Genomic DNA, 13,496 nt, shown 5'->3' on the forward strand with positions numbered 1-13,496 from the left:
CCTCCACCCCTCTCCCTCTCTGTGGTTTCATCCCAGTCGCGCTACTCTCAGATAGGGGCTGGGCAGAGCTGGGGGATTTAGGAAAGCCCTCCTTCCCTGAGACAAAGGAGCTGTTCCCATAAAGAAGCTGTGTGAACCTCGGTGGCGGCACAGCCAGGCGGGGAAGCCGGGCTCCGGGAGACTGGTCCAGCTCTCAGCTGTAAGAGCTGCATCTGTCAACCCCGGGGGGAAGCGATACCCAGAGTCTAATGTGATGTGCCTGCAGCATCTTCACTGGAATTACGGATGGGGAGGAGACGGAAGAGTGGTGAGTGTGTAAGTGTGTGTGTGTGTGTGTGTGTGTGTGTGTGTGTGTGTGTGTGAGAGAGAGAGAGAGAGAGAGAGAGAGGAAGAGAGAGGGAGAGAGGGAGGGAGAACATACAGGGAGGAGGGTAAGCTCCCTAATGAAATACAGGTGGTCCTCACAAAGCCCTCCGGGAAACCTACCTGCTCCCCTTCCCCCACCCTCCCTAGCTCCAAGGCTGCCATTCTTTCTTCCCAGGACTGCCTAATTTAAAGAATGAGGGTTTCTCAGCTGCTGGGCTTGCCAGAGGCATCCCAGGGCAATCAAATCAGCCAGCCCTCCATAACCATATATAAAGACTTTCAGATGCCTCCCCTCCCCCCCCCCAGATCCAAGAAAACTGTTTCCTGATTTTAAAAGCCTCCTTGAGAAGATGCAATCCCTAATCCCTGTTGGTTATAATTTCCCCTGTGCTGGTTCTCCTGAACGTCTAATCCAAGTCCTTCCTGCCTCACCTTCAGCTCTCTCTCTCCTGTTTGATTGCCACACGCATTGGGGGAAAATTGGCCTCTATGCTCCCAAGGACAATGCACTGATTTAAAGATTCAGTATTCGCCAGCCCACTCCCACTTACAAGGTTACAGTAAAAGCAAAGAGCTGACGCACGCTTCCTCCTTTCCCCTCTCAGCATGTGCTTCTGTGGCCCACCACCCTGGACACTGCCAACTGACTCCGATCACAATTCAAGACAGTCCTTTCTAACCTGTGAGACCAGCTGATGGCCAAGTGAAGGACAACATGACAACAGGTCTTGAAGGGCCCTTAGAACTCTAAGACTCACACTTCCCTGCCCGTTCAGTTCATACAGCCCCAAGAATGAGATCTGGGCAAGAACAGGACCAAGGTGCTTCCATCAGGTCAGGGGGCAAGGAGAAAACTAACACCCGGGGAAAAGCAGCCATGCCAACCAAGCGTGTCTTCCCCCTGGGACCCAGAGCCAGGAGCTCAGAATAGGGAAGCTGATGGTGTATCTATACTAAACATAAAGCGAAAGCGGACAGAACAGGCCTTTCTTAATACGTCTACCCTGGACCACTCCAAGGAACTGACACTCGAAACACAGTGCTGGCCAGATATTGCATTACATGGGGTGACTAGTAACAAGATGCTGGTCAAGGGACGAGTCAGGAGGTCCATGTGCCTGTAAAGGGAAGTTCAACCCCACATGCCAGCCAGGATCCACATGGATGCAAAACAGGTTCTCAGGACACGTCCCACCAGGCTCAAAGTTCTCTTAGATGCAGACACACACCCTCTGCTCTAAAGATGTTGTCCTTTATCCAAGAAATCTATCTGTCTTGAGCTTTGCCCAAAGCTTCATTGCATCTGAAGAGATCACATGTTCTCCACACCCTGAAGGAAGAGTCCCAGCTCCCAGCGCCTTCCAAGAGACTCATTCATTGCTCGCAACGTTTTCTCTTAGTGCTGGGGATACAACGATGAGGGACAGTAAGGACACTGTACCACGCTCCAGAATCCTGTAGGCAAATCCCAACATAGGAACTACTCTAAAAGATGTATGGGAGAAAAGACAAAATCAATCTTATTGCCCACCAAATAAAGCGTCAAGTTTCCAAGTGCACACAAAGACCCTAAGTCTCAAAGCAGAAAGATCCAGCTGCAATAGCCAACTGCAGCTCACTTGCCTCAAAACCCTGTGAAAATTAACTTCTCAGCCTTCCACTTCCCCACTACAAATTAGGGGCGATAATAAGTGCTACGGATAAAGATGAGCCGAGCCTTGGTGGTGCAGGTGTTCTCATCCCCTTCCTGCCTCTGCCCCTTGAGTTATAAGTCTTGACTCTGTTGCCTGAGTCACCTCCTTCCTCTTGAACAACCTCCCTTTATCTTCCCCTCACCCCCACAGCAATCTCCCCATTCTAGAAAAAAAAAAAAAACCCTTTCTGGGACCCTTTATACTCATAATCTATATCAACAAAAATCCTCTGGACTGCCCAAGGGCTTTTTTCAAATAAGAGATGTCTCTGACATGTCTTGTTTCACTTTATCATCCATGAACCAGCTAAAGCTTCTTGATAGGTGTGAATAATGTCTCTAAACTTGGTTTTTAATTTAAAAATGAGGGAAATCATCAAAGAAAGTGGTAGCTTTCACGAGGCAGGAAAAGTGAGGGTAAGCCATTCAAAATGACTGAAAACAGCACATCTTTTTCTTCTTTGAAAGTAGGTATGCCATTTCTGTTTATGCAAACCCTAAGGAGATGAGTATATTCCCCTTCCAAAAATTTTTTGGACTGATTTAATTCTTCAACGATCTGTGACTCAAGCATTACTCATGCCTCTAACTGAATACCATTCTTTGACCCCACAGACAAACTGGTGATGCTCATACATTATTAAATTCATAAAGTGTTGCTGGAATACATATGATAAATGCCAAACAAATGTCTCCCGTTGGCCCAGGAACAAATACAGTTAAAACCTACTCACAGCTTCCCTAGGGGGCCTATCCCGACCAGCCTGTGTTTTTTTTTTTCTTTAAAATTTTTTTGTTATGTTAATCACCATACATTACATCATTAGTTTTTGATGTAGTGTTCCATGATTCATTGTTTGTGTATAACACCCAGTGCTCCACGCAGAACGTGCCCTCTTTAATACCCATCACCAGGCTAACCCATCCCCCCAACCCCTCCCCTCTAGAACCCTCAGTTTGTCAGAGTCCATCGTCTCTCATGGTTCGTCTCCCCCTCCGATTCCGCCCCCTTCATTCTTCCCCTCCTGCTATCATCTTTTTATTTTTTTCTTAACATAGATTGCATTATTTGTTTCAGAGGTACCGATCTGTGATTCAACACTCTTGCACAATTCACAGCGCTCACCATAGCACATACCCTCCCCAATGTTTTTGTGCAAGTACCATACTGTCTTGATGATGACAGCTTTGTAATAGAGCTGGAAGTCCGGAATTGTGATGCCACCAGCTTTGCTTTTCTTTGTCAACATTCCTCTGGCTATGTGGGGTCTTTTCTGGTTCCATACAAATTTTAGGATTATTTGTTCCATTTCTTTGAAAAAAGTGGATGGTATTTTGATGGGGATTGCATTGAATGTGTAAATTGCTCTAGGTAGCATTGACATCTTCACAATATTTGTTCTTCCAATCCATGAGCATGGAACATTTTTCCATTTCTTTGTGTCTTCCTCAATTTCTTTCATGAGTATTTTATAGTTTTCTGAGTACAGATCCTTTGCCTCTTTAGATTCATTCCTAGGTATCTTATGGTTTTGGGTACAATTGTAAATGGGATCGACTCCTTAATTTCTCTCTCTTCTGTCTTGTTGTTGGTGTATAGGAATGCCACTAATATCAGTGCATTGATTTTATATCCTGCTACTTTACTGAATTCCTGTATAAGTTCTAGCAGTTTTGGGGTGGAGTCTTTTGGGTTTTCCACATAAAATGTCATATCATCTGCAAAGAGTGAGAGTTTGACTTCTTCTTTGTCGATTCGGATACCTTTTATTTCTTTTTGTTGTCTGATTGCTGTGGCTAGGACTTCTAATACTATGTTGAATAGCAGTGGTGAGAGTGGACATCCCTGCCGCGTTCCTGACCTTAGGGGGAGAGCTCTCAGTTTTACCCCATTAAGAATGATATTGGCTGTAGGTTTTTCATAGATGGCTTTTATGATATTGAGGTATATACCCTCTATCCCTATACTCTGAAGAGTTTTGTTCAAGAAGGATGCTGTACTTTGTCAAATGCTTTTTCTGCATCTATTGAGAGGATCATATGATCCTTGCTCTTTCTTTTGTTAATGTATTGTATCACGTTGATTGATTTGCGGATGTTGAACCAGCCTTGCAGCCCAGGGATAAATCCCACTTGGTCACGGTGAATAATCCTTTTAATGTACTGTTGGACCCTATTGGCTAGTATTTTGGTGAGAATTTTTGCATCCATGTTCATCAAGGATATTGGTCTGTAGTTCTCCTTTTTGATGGGGTCTTTGTCTGGTTTTGGGATCAAGGTAATGGTGGACTCATAAAATGAGTTTGGAAGTTTTCCTTCCGTTTCTATCTTTTGGAACAGTTTCAGGAGAATAGGTATTAATTCTTCTTGAAATGTCTGATAGAATTCCCCCTGGGAAGCCATCTGGCTCTGGGCTTTTGTTTTTGGGAGATTTTTGAAGACTGCTTCAATTTCCTTAGTGGTTATAGGTCTGTTCAGGTTTGCTATTTCTTCCTGGTTCAATTTTGGTAGTTGATACATCTCTAGGAATGCACCCATTTCTTCCAGGTTATCTAATTTGCTGGCATAGAGTTGCTCATAATATGTTCTTATAATTGTTTGTGTTTCTTTGGTGTTGGTTGTGATCTCTCCTCTTTCATTCAGGATTTTGTTGATTTGGGTCATTTCTCTTTTCTTTTTGGTAAGTCTGTCCCCAGGGGTTTATCAATCTTGTTAATTCTTTCAAAGAACCAGCTCCTAGTTTCATTGATCTGTTCTACTCTTCTTTTGGTTTCTATTTCATTGATCTCTGCTCTGATCTTTATTATTTTTCTTCTCCTGCTGGGTTTAGGCTTTATTTGCTGTTTTTTCTCTAGCTCCTTCAAGTGTAGGGTTAGGCTGTGTATTTGAGACCTTTCTTGTTTCTTGAGAAAGGCTTGTATTGCTATATACTTTCCTCTTAGGACTGCCTTTGCTGCATCCCAAAGATTTTGAACAGTTGTGTTTTCATTTTCATTGGTTTCCATGAATTTTTTTAATTCTTCTTTAATTTCCTGGTTGACCCATTCATTCTTTAGCAGGATGCTCTTTAGCCTCCATGTATTTGAGTTCTTTCTGACTTTCCTCTTGTGATTGAAATCTAGTTTCAAAGCACTGTGGTCTGAAAATATGCAGGGAATGATCCCAATCTTTTGGTAGTGGTTGAGACCTGATTTGTGACCTAGGATGTGATCAATTCTGGAAAATGTTCCATGGGCACTAGAGAAGAATGTGTATTCCGTTGCTTTGGGATGGAATGTTCTGAATATGTCTGTGAAGTCCATTTGGTCCAGTGTGTCATTTAAAGTCTTTATTTCCTTGTTGATCTTTTGCTTAGATGATCTGTCCATTTCAGGCAGGGGGGTGTTAAAGTCCCCCACTGTTATTGTATTGTTGTCAATGTGTTTCTTTGCTTTTGTTATTAATTGCCTTATATAATTGGCTTCTCCCATGTTAGGGGCATAGATATTTATAATTGTTAGATCTTCTTGTTGGATAGACCCTTTAAGTAGGATATAGTGTCCTTCTTCATCTCTTGTTACAGTCTTTGGTTTAAAATCTAATTTGTCTGATATAAGGATTGCCACCCCAGCTTTCTTTTGGTGTCCATTAGATGATAAATGGTTTTCCACCCCCTCACTTTCAATGTGGGGGTGTCTTTGGGTCTAAAATGAGTCTCTTGCAGACAGCATATGGATGGGTCTTGTTTTTTAATCCAATCTGATAGCCTGTGTCTTTTGATTGGGGCATTTAGCCCAGTTACATTCAGGGTAACTATTGAAAGGTATGAATTTAGTGCCATTGTATTGCCTGTAAGGTGACTGTGACTGTATATTGTCTGTGTTCCTTTCTGGTCTATGCTGCTTTTAGGCTCTCTCTTTGCTTAAAGGACCCCTTTCAATATTTCTTGGAGGGCTGATTTCGTGTTTGCAAATTCCTTTAGTTTTTGTTTGTCCTGGAAGCTTTTTACCTCTCCTTCAATTATCAATGGGAGCCTAGCTGGATATAGTATTCTTGGCTGCATATTTTTCTCGTTTAGTGCTCTGAAGATATCATGCCTGTCCTTTCCGGCCTGCCCAGTCTCTGTGGATAGGTCTGCAGCCAATCTAATGTTTCTACCATTGTAGATTACATATCTCTTCTCCCGAGCTGCTTTCAGGATTTTCTCGTTGTCTCTGAGACTCGTAAGTTTTCCTATTAGATGTCGGGGTGTTGACCTATTTTTATTGATTTTGAGAGGGGTTCTCTGTGCTTCCTGGATTTTGATGCCTGTTTCCTTCCCCACCTCAGGGAAGTTCTCTGCTATAATTTGCTCCAATATACCTTCTGCCCCTCTCTCTTTCTTCTTCTTCTTCTGGGATCCCAATTATTCTAACATTTTTTCGTCTTATGGTATCGCTTATCTCTCGAATTCTGCCCTCGTGATCCAGTAGTTGTTTATCTCTTTTTCTCAGCTTCTTTATTTTCCAACATTTGGTCTCTATATCACTGATTCTTTCTTCTGCCTCATTTATCCTAGCAGTTAGTGCCCCCATTTTTGATTGTACCTCATTAATAGCCTTTTTGATTTCGACTTGGTTAGATTTTAGTTCTTTTATTTCTCCAGAAAGGGTGTCTCTAATAACTTCCACGCTTTTTTCAAGCCCAGCTAGTATCTTTAAAATCATGATTCAGAATTCTAGGTCTGACATCGTACTAATGTCCGTATTAAGTAGGTCCCTGGCTGATGGTACTACCTCTTGTTCTTTTTGTTGAGGCGATTTTTCCATCTTGTCATTTTGTCCAGAGAAGAATAGATGAATGAGAGAACAAAATGCTAATAGGGTAACAACGTCCCCAGAAAATATACTCTAAACAAATCAGAAAAGACCTGAAGCCAGGGGAAAAGAAAGGAAAAGAAAGAAAAGAGAAAAAAAAAAAGAAAAAGATAAAAACAGAACAAAACAAAAAAAAACAGAATATGATTAAATATGATCAGGCTAGTGCATAGATCAGTGCCACACACTAGATTTTGGGTGTATTTTCGTCTGTTAGAAGAAAGTGCCTCCCAAAATTTAAAAGAAAGAAAGACTTATATATGTACAAAATAAGGGTTGATACGATGAAGGGATGGAATATGTCTGTAAAGATGAAAATTATAAAAAATTTTATAAGAGGAATTGATAAGATAAGAAGTTGTTTGAAAAAAGAAAGAAGAGGATTAAAAAAAAAAAGAAAGAAAGAGGGCGCCTGGGTGGCTCAGTTGGTTAAGCGACTGCCTTCGGTCGGCTCAGGTCATGATCCTGGAGTGTCTGGTTCGAGTCCCGCATCAGGCTCCCTGCTCAGCAGGGAGTCTGCTTCTCCCTCTGGCCCTCCCCTCTCTCATGTGCTTTCTCTCTCTCTCAAATAAATAAATAAAATCTTTAAAAAAAAAAGAAAGAATAAAAAGGGGGGGAGAGAATGTGATCAGGCAGGAGAATGGAACAAAGGCATACACTAGAGATTTAGGGTATATTTTGATCTGTTAGAAGAAACTGTATCTCAAAATTTTAAAAAGAACAACTTATATATACATGCCAAAACTAAGGGTAACCACTATGAAGGGATAGAATATGACTCTAAAAACGAAAAATAAAAATTTTTTTTAAAAAAGGGATTGATAAGATGTTGGTTGAAAAAGGGAAAAAGAAAAATTAAAAAAAAAAGTTAAAAAAATTAACTTTGAAAAGCCATGAATTCTATGTGCAGTATTCCCCTAGCGCTGGAGTTCTCCCGTTCTCCTTGATCGGTAAACTTGGTCTTGGCTTGCTGGCTGTTCGTGCTGATCTTCTGGGGGGAGCAGCCTGTTGCCGTGGTTCCCAAATGTCTTTGCCGGAGGCGGAATTGCCCCACCCTTGTCGGTCCGGGCTAAGCAAGCTGCTCGGGTTTGCTCTCAGGAGCTTTTGTTTCCTGCAAGCTCTCGGTACAGCTTTGGAGGACGAGAGGGAAAATGGCAGCCTCCCAATCTCCACCCAGAGGAGCTGAGAACTCGGGGCCCCGCTCCTCAGTGCGCCCCCAGAGAAAAGCAGTCACTCCCGTGTCCCCGGTCTCCGGCCGCACTCCGCGCTCACCCGGCCTGTGACCGAGCGTTTCTATCTCTGGCACCCGACCCCGTGTGCAGTCTCCAAACCCAGCAGATCCCTGCGGTGCGCTCCCGCGCCGCTCCTCCCGGGGGAGGAAGGGGAGTCTCCCCGGCTCTGCCGCTTGTTGGGTCCCTGCTGGAGGAGCAGTGGCCCGACTGGGCCGCGGATCACAGTTTATGGCCACCCCGAGCTGAGAGCCCGCGCCTCGGCTCCGTCTCTGCAGCCGGCTTCCCCGCTCCGATCCCTGGGAGCTCTGCCACACTCCGGCACCCCCGGTCTTTCTGTGACCCCGAGGGTCCTGAGACCACACTGTCCCGCGAGGGTTCCACCCCCGGTTTAGCCACTGCAGCGACGTCCCTCCGCGGAGCCGGCTTCTAGAAGGTCCGATTTTGTGCTCCGCGGCTCTAGCACTTGCCAGAAGCGGCCGACGGAGGCCCCCTCCCCCGCCATCTATCCTCCTGAATATCGCCTCGGATTCACTTCTCCGCACGTCCTACCTTCCAGAAAGTGGTCGCTTTTCTGTTCAGAGTGTTGTTACTCTTCTTATCTTCGATCTCCTGTTGAGTTCGTAGGTGTTCAGAATGGTTTGATCCCTATTCAGCTGAATTCCTGGGACCAGACGAAATCCAGGTCTCCTACTCCTCCGCCATCTTGCTCTGCCCCTCCTGACCAGCCTGTGTTTTAAATGCTAAGAGGTTTAGATGGAGTTAGACCATGAACTAGACATTTGGACAACACAGCCTTGGACAATACATGATAGTCTCATCTGCCAGGGCCTGCCATGTCCCAACCTTATTCATTACATCCACTGTGGGCACATCCTCTAGAAGTGATTTCCATACACCATTTTCTGTGTCCCCAACCACCAGCAGCTTTCTATCACTTTTCGGCACCCCTTTACCCCTCTGCTAAGAACCTCTCAGGAAGGCTGAAAAGGAGCTCTGTGAAGTCAGGCCTATGGAGCCAGGCTCACTCTGCACAACTAACAGATGTTCAGCTCATAACTCCCCGTCCCTTAAAGAAGGGCAGTATGGACATCCCTCTAAAACAAAGGTCCCTCCATTCTTTTCCAGACTTTTCGTCCTCATGGGGTCTTGCCCTGTGCTCATTTGTCTCTTCTTCTCATGCATTTTTCTAACCCATCATAACGAAGTATTAATATTCCTAAAGCCTTTTGTTTCCTTCCTTCCTCAGCCAAAGAACCTGGCTGAAGTTTGTTTATTCCTTCCTGGTCCCTTTTCCTGTCTTCTAAGAGGGAAGAAGTGAGATGATCCAGGTAATTAGTGGGCCTGAGAGTCAAGACAAAGGACAAAGGAGGGCAAAGTCTACCTGAGTCATCACATCCTCCATCGCAGGTCTAGCCCAGTGCCATGAGTTACTCACAAGTCTCCCCAAAGCTAGACCTGGACCCAATCTGTCCTGACAATGGGCTGCACCTCCAGGCACTCGCCAAGGTCACAACAGGTGGAGTCCATGCAGAGGTCCACCCCCGAGGGAGTCTGAGGAATGGTGAAGAATCTGGGGATGGAATCTTCCTGTTTCCCTCTCTGTTCCTCCTCTCTCGGCCTCCTCTGGGAGACTGTCTAGAGAATTCTAGAGAGTGTGCTCCAAGGATGTAAATTCTCTTTGGTCAAGAAGTGTGAGGAAGACAGCAGCATTTAATGAAAGGACAGGCAGTGGGTTAGCACGTCCCACCAGATCTTTCTGGGAAATTGGAGGGCGATGTTCTCTCTGCTTCACTCCAATTTCCCAACGAGTGAGTTAATTCCTGGTGCTATCCCTCCAGCTCAACCCCCACTTTTCCTCTTTAGAATCCAGGCTCTGTCTCTATGCCTGTGGCCCTGACCCCAACCACTAACTCCCCGGTCCCAGGCTTCCTCCTGTGTCTTCTCACCACCCCCTCAATCTCTCCTTCTCCCACAGAGCAGGCACATCACCTGTGGTCATGTACTGACTTGGACGCCCCCCCGGCCCCCGCCGTCTTCACCTCTCCATGCTCCTGTCCATCTCCTCACTTTCCACATGTCGTTGGCATTCCCTAATCCTGCCCCACAAGGTCCAACCTCTGACATGCCCAATTTCTCGGCCACACTCTCATCCATTCTCCTCTAGGGTCTGTCTATTCCAAACGCTACGACCCACACGCACCGTTCCTGGTCTCGGGCACACTCAGCCCGCTGCACCTGTCTCGGTCCCCAGCACCACCTTGTGTCAGGCTCTTTGATCTCCCAGGCCTCCCAGCTCCTCCGCCCTTGCCTGTGATTTCTGTGCTCTGCCACTCACTCCAAAGTCTTGGTATGTTCACTCCTTCGCCCTCTCTTCCCTTCCTCTAGATTTCATTCTCCAGATCTCTTTACTTCCCCCCCGCCCCAGCCCTTTAGTCCAGATCTCTCCTGCTTCCCAAATCTTCAGTCCATAGGACCTGTTCTTCTGAATCTTCTCCCACCCTGTCCATGCAGAGCCAGATTCCTGTCCAGAATGACCTGCTGGTCCTCCCTTTGCCATGTTCACCTCCAGACGTCCGAGGAGCTTCCTGCTCTAGCACACACCTGTGTCTGCTTTACTTCCAGGCCTGGGGCTCCATGCATGCACCACTGGCTTTAAAGCTGGGGGCCCCCGATTGGGCCCTGCTGATTCCCTGGCACTGAGGGACATGGGGATGACCTGGCAACCAGGCTCCCTAATCCTCAGACACCACAGGGAACTTGGTCCATAAAAGGGCAGATACTCTAGGCCAGAGGCTAAAGAGTTAGAAGGCAGACCCTTCAAGCATCAGTGACTCTGGTCACAGGCCCAGGGGCTCGAGAACGTCGTTTGTGCCTAATATTAGGAGTCAAGGGGGATTTATTTGTCCTTTAACTACCACAGCTCCACTTCCCATTCAGCCTGGAAGAAGCCCAGAGGTGAACATCGTAGGTAGACTCTCTAACAGCAAGAGAAGAACGGTCTTCATCTTTTACAAGGCATCAGTTTACATAGATATTGTGACCAGGAGCATCTCCATCCCAGGGACAGGGGGCCTCTGTCTGACGAGGTGTGCGCTGTTGTCCTTATCAACATAGGACTGGCCCTTCTCAAGGCCCCCCTAGCGAGCGTGCAGTCCCCACACGGAATACGGGCCCCAGGGGAAGCATTTTACTCTGCGTAACAGGAAGTAGCTGGATTTCCACAGTCCGCCCACATGCTACCCATCCAAGAGTCTAAGAAACAGCATTAACAGGAGGCATCATGATGATAAAAGTATTTTTAATTCTTTATCTCATTTTATCATCAGAACTCTCCAAGACTGTGGAAAGAGTGATGATCATCTTCTTCCTTTTACAAAAGGAAAACCTCGATCAAGGACAGTCAACGGCTTGCCCAAAGTCATGATCCGGGAAGCAGTGGGCTGCTTGACTTCTGCCGCCGCCGCGGGCAGGCGTCCACAGACGGCGTGAGCTGAGAGCAAGGCATTCCATGACACTGGTCTGAGACCTTCCCCACAAGTCTCTTCCCTGCCCTTGTGATTGAGGGGTGGTGCCCCAAGGGCAGGACAGGAGGATGTGGAATGGCCATATGGGTGGAGGGCAGGGCTGCAGGCTAAGAAGATGGAGGGTGGCGCCCGGTGAGGGTGGGCGAGCCCCCCACCCCGTGGTCTCCCCTCTGTGGCTCATTCTCCCTTTAGACACCAAAGGTCAAAGCAGAGGAAACCAATGTCCAGATAAATAAGATGCTTCGCTCCAGGTCAGTCAGCCAGTCGTTCACAGAGCTGCGCCCAGTCCCGGGCTCTCTGACTGCCACTTGAGGGCTCTTTTTATGTGACTATGGGGTCACCCCAGTGGGGTCTCCATGCAGCGTGTGGGGAAGTGGACGGTATGCTTAGTCTTCAGTCATCACTGAAAATAAGAAAATCAAAAGATCAAGTAGCTTTGTCCTGGAATCACTGAATGCTCAAAACGGAAAGAGATTTTAAAATAATTAAGTTTCATTTTTAATCGTATTGCATTAGTAGAATTTTTACATATAATCTTATTACTTTTATAAATTTAAAAAAAAACTAATCTGAAGATTAAATTGATAATGCTAAGTGGGTGAATGTTTGCTCTTTATTTTGTATATTTCTGTAGTCTATAATTTTTGTCAACCCTCTCATCTGTAATTACATAGATCAGTAAACTCATGCCCATAGAAATTAAATTACTTATCCAATATTACAAAAATAGACTAACTGCTGTGGTCTGATTGGAAAAATACAGACTTTAAAGTCAGGATTGACCAAGGTTTGAATCCCAGCTCCGCAACTTACTGTGTGATGCTGAGCACCTAAACGAACCTCTCTGAGGCTCAGATTGCCTGCTCCTTTCAGAATTCACACGAGTTAAGAACGCCTGCCTTGTGGGGCCATTACAAGGAGTAAATGAGGCAAAGGAGGTGAAAACCGTCTCTGTTTCTATGGAAGGTTCTTGCTCAAGTCACTAATGGCTTCCTCATCATCAGATTCAAGAGGCTCACTTCACCTTTCTGCAGCATTTCACACCAAACCCATCTTCGTTCTCTAGAACGTTCACTCCCCTGCTTTCCATGGCGCATGGGCCTCTCCTCTTATTTCTCGTCCCTCTTTCTCTGCCCCCTTTGCCGGGCCTCCTTCCCACATATCAGGGTCCCAAAGAGCAGTGGTTATCAGACCACCAGTCAAAATGTCAGCAGCATTTCATGCCATTAAATAGAAGTGAAGAGAAATGGTAGCATAGGGTAAGACAGGATGGGGCAGAACACAGTAAAGCAGAAAACACCAGAAGGCATCAGCCTCTCAGAAGACCCTGTACCATTTCCTGAAATGTTGCTCTGGTTAAACGTATGGGTATTTGTGTAGACATGTATGTTCTCCGTTGTAAGAAAAAATATATTGATTTCCTCTGTGGGTTGTGGTCAAACACACTGCCCTCAAGTGTGCGTGGCTTCTCTTCTCTTCTATTTTCTCCCTAAATTATCTGAAACGACAGCCTAGCACAGATTACCAAGTAGGAGCTGAACACTCCCTATCCGCACCTGACAGCCAGCCTGGTATATTCAGCAACCTTGAAATAACCACCCCTCCAGGACTCACAGGCATTTCAATGGTAAAATGTACAAATCTGAACTTATATTTCCCTGTAAATCTTCTGCTCTTCACGATCTACTAATTTGCTTCATGGTAGCACCATCCACCCGCTCGTTTATTAGTTTATTCATGCTGCAAATCCATGAACAGGTACTACGTGTCAAGAGATGTGCCAGGCACTGGGAACACAGATACTGAAGACACCATATCTGCCCTCAAAAAAGTCACAGTCAGAGAC

Source organism: Eumetopias jubatus, unplaced genomic scaffold (genome assembly GCF_037043125.1).
Source record: "Eumetopias jubatus isolate StellerSeaLion01/CBP00866 unplaced genomic scaffold, mEumJub1_p1.0 scaffold_12, whole genome shotgun sequence".
Classification (NCBI taxonomy): domain Eukaryota; kingdom Metazoa; phylum Chordata; class Mammalia; order Carnivora; family Otariidae; genus Eumetopias; species Eumetopias jubatus.